The sequence below is a fragment of the Propithecus coquereli genome, unplaced genomic scaffold (assembly GCF_000956105.1).
Source record: "Propithecus coquereli isolate 6110/MARCELLA unplaced genomic scaffold, Pcoq_1.0 Scaffold166, whole genome shotgun sequence".
NCBI classification, from domain to species: domain Eukaryota; kingdom Metazoa; phylum Chordata; class Mammalia; order Primates; family Indriidae; genus Propithecus; species Propithecus coquereli.
Genome location: NW_012141191.1, coordinates 3,054,206 through 3,058,215, shown reverse-complemented (window position 1 = coordinate 3,058,215; position 4,010 = coordinate 3,054,206). Strand labels below are relative to the sequence as shown.

General features: G+C 31.4%; 1 protein-coding gene across 1 annotated transcript in view; it reads left to right on the top strand.

Moving 5' to 3' along the window:
- The window catches only part of SMC5 (structural maintenance of chromosomes 5), a 100,633-nt gene that overhangs the window by 5,629 nt on the left and 90,994 nt on the right, over positions 1-4,010 (top strand). The window lies entirely within an intron of this gene.

The window sequence follows — 4,010 nt, the reverse complement described above, 5'->3', positions numbered from 1 at the left end:
TTTTTACTTTTTAAACTGTTTTTTTAAAAACTAAGACACAAACACACACAGGCCTACACAGGGTTAGGGTGTCTTGAAGGTGGGGAGGGAACAGAAGATAAAATGTAGAAGGCAAGCACTGTATGTAGCATGAAAAAAACATGCCACAGAATGGGACAATGGGTGACTTACTTATCTCGTTGGTTCTGCCTAGAGGTGAGAGAAAATCTTCCAGAAAATTCTTAACCACAAGACTTAACACATGTTTAGGGCCAGAATTGACATCACCTATGGGATCTAAATATCATAAATTATAATTTTAGTTTAAAGTGGTTCCAGTTAGTAATATCTCTGGGCACCTGGTAGAAGAAAATGTAAATCCTTTGAAGGAAAATGCCTTTAGTCCAATCCTTAAAAGAATTCTAACATAAAGTTCAAAGAAATTCATGAATCTATCCTTAAAAGTCACAAAACATGGAAGAAAATGAATCACCTAAAATAAGAGCTAACAAGAACAACAAGTGGTACAAACAAACCTACAAAGGTTGTAGATATAGAATATAAACTAAGTACAGTTGTCCCTTGGTATCTGAGGGTCCCCTTGGTATCTCATTGGTTCCAGGACCGCCCAAGGATACCAGAATCCACAGATGCTGAACTTTCTTGTATAAAATGGCATAATATTTGCATATAACATACGTACATCCTTCAATATACTTTAAATCATCTCTAGATTACTTATAATACTTCATACAATAACTCATACAATATAAATGCTTTGGAAATAGTTGTTACACTGTGTTGTTTTTATTTTTTTATTATCTTTAATAGTTGTATTATTTTTTATTGTTTTTTTCCCCAAAACATTTTTGATCTACAATTGCAGAACCTGTGAATACAGAAGGCCAACTGTATATTTAATTTGGTTAAAGAAATAAAAGAGAGTTGCAAGTGTAATAGAGAAATAAGTGACAAAAAGATCAGGTAAATTTGAAAAAGAATTAAATAGAACTTAAAGAAATGAAAAATGTATTACTTGAAGGGAGAAACTTTAAAGCAACAAATCAACACATTTGAGAAGAGAATTTGTATACCAAAATACTTTAAAAGTTTCCTAAAATGCAATATAAAGAGAAAGAAGAAATATAAAATCAAGGTTAAGGGTATGTAAAGGAAGATAATCCAGTATACATCTAATTATAGAGAGATAATAGACTAAAGAAGAGGCAAAATTTGAAGAAAGGATGACTAAGAATTTTCCAGAAATGTTGAAAACTTGAATCCTTAGATTCAAGAAACTTAATATATCCCAGGCAGGATAAACGAAAGCAATCCACAAATAGACACATTATATATAGTGCATTTCAGAACACCAAATATAGTAGTAATACCTTCCTAGAATGGAAGCAGAAAAAAAATAAAAGAACAAAACCGAGATCCCCTTAAAGGAATTTTGAAAGTATGTAATTTAGGAAAAGGGAAAATGATCCCAGAAGTATAGTCTGAAAAGTAAGAAGTAATGAGCAAAAAAATGGTAAACATGTAGGGAAATTATTTACTACAAACTTTAGAAAATATGTGTAATTGTGAAGTTTAAAAGAAGATAGAACTGAAATATTGGACAATAGGAAGGAAGGGATCAGAGTTAAAGTATTCTTTGGATTTGTATTGTTGGGAGGAAGTTAATTTATTAGCTTGAGAGTTTCTTAAATATGCATGTTAAAATTTCTAAACCACTAAAATATTGAAATAGAATATGTAACTGCCAAACAAGAAAGAGTAAAAAGTAGAATGGGGGTGGTGGGGGAACCACTGCCCAAACAACCCAGTGTTGAGAAAAGTGGAGGAGGAGATATACAGAAATATAGAAAATGAAATCATTAAAAATCACAAAATAATATGGTGGTAATATGTACAAATATAATCACAGTAATTATGAATAGTCTAAACTCTTAATAAATGATAAAATGTGTTAGAATGAACAAAGTTCAGTTCTATTTTGTTTCTATTATAATAAACATATAAAAAATGAAATGCTATAATAAAGTTTGGAGAAAAAGGATGAAAAAATACATGACAGACAAATTTTATGCAAAAGAAAGTAGATGTAGCTGAATTAATAGTAAACAAAATAGACTTTAGAGCACAAAGTATTTTTAGAGATAATGATAGTCATTAAAATTTTTTTTTTTAAGAGGCAAGATCTCACTGTTTCACCCATGCTGGAGTGCAGTGGCACAGTCATAGCTCACTGCAACCTCCAGCTCCTGACCTCAAGCAATTCTCAGCTCTGGCCTCCCAAAGTTCTGGGATTATAGGTGTGAACCACCACACCCAGCCATTGGTCGTTAAATACTGATGAAAGGTTCAGTTCATCTAGAAGATAGTTCAGTTTTCAGCTTGACATCACATAATAATCCAGCTCCAAAATATATAGGCAAAATCAGCAGAACTCTAACAAGAAGTTAACAGATCCATAATCGTAGTAGGAGAGCTGTCAGTAATCAGTAGATCAATCAGATAAAAAATTAGACTATAGGAGATTTGAACAACTCAGTTAAGCTTGAACTAATGGACATGTTGCAAACATTGCACTCAACAGCTGGAGTGCACACATTTTTTTCAAGCAAAAGTGGAACATTTCTAAAAATCGTATTGAGTCATGGAGCAAGTATCAAAAAATTTCAAGGAATTGGTATATTCTCTGATCACAATGCTATTAAGATAGAAATAATAACAAAAAGAAGATAATTTAAATTTTCCCATTTGTTCAGAATTAAAAGTATACTTCTATATTATACACAGACTGAAGAAGAAATCTTTAACAGAAATTAGACAATAAGAGCAGAAATTAATAAAATAATAAATGATACAATAGAAACCACAAAAATTGTTCTTCAGAAAGAATAGTGAAATCAATAACTTCTGAGAAGACAAAGGGAGAAAAACATAAGGAATTTTAAAAGGTAGTAGTTAAGGGATATTACATTGTGAACCATTGTGAACCCCCACATCTCAGTGGTTTAACAATACAAAATGTTAATTCTTGTTCTCGCTTCTTATCCACTGTAGGTGCATTGTGGTCATTCAGGGACTTAGGCTGATGGAGGCTTCATTTCAGTACATACTTCCATCATTTCTACCTCAAGGGGAAGACAACTGGCAGTTAAAACATTTTTTGAAAAGTGATATATATTTTTCCCCCTCACGTTTCATTGGATGAAGCAGGTCACGTGGCCACACCTTGCTTCAGAGATAATGAGCCAGTGCAGTCCTACCATGGGCTTGAAGTAGTATTAGAATTTTCATGAACTGCCTTAATGACTACCACAGGGATATGACCAGGATGCAGCAGAGATTTAAAAGATTATGAGAGAATATTACCAACTTTATACTAATAAAGTTTAAATGTTAAAAGTTGATGAATAGATAGGTTTCTACAATTATATAAATTATTGAAACTGACTCAATAAATAGAAAAAAATACATTGAGGTAAATCAGCTGTTAAATCATCTTTCATAAAGAGAACAGATAAAGACGGTTATGAATTAGTTCTAACAACAGTAATTCCTGTTTCACACAGTCTATCAGAGAATATGACTTCAGTTACCAAAATCAGTCAAAAATAGAATGGAAAAATTACAAAGTCTCATTCATGAATACAGAAGAAAAATCTCAAAATACATCTTAACATGCTGAATCTAGTAATATATAAAACATATAATATGTTATGACCTAATTGAGTTTATTCAAGAGATTGAACATTAGAAAAAATTAACGTTTGAAAGGAAAATTGCATGATCATCTCAGTAAATAGGGAAAACAGTTAAATTCCACAATAATTTATGATTAAAAACTCTTAGCAAATGAGGAATAGAACTTTCTTAATTTCATAGAAGATATCTATGAAAATATGAAGCAAGTTCAGGAACAAGTTGAGGTAACCTCCTGTCACTACTGTTAATATTGTACTGGAAATTAAAAATTGTACATAGAACAGTAAGGTAGACAAAGCAAAGATAGAAAAATT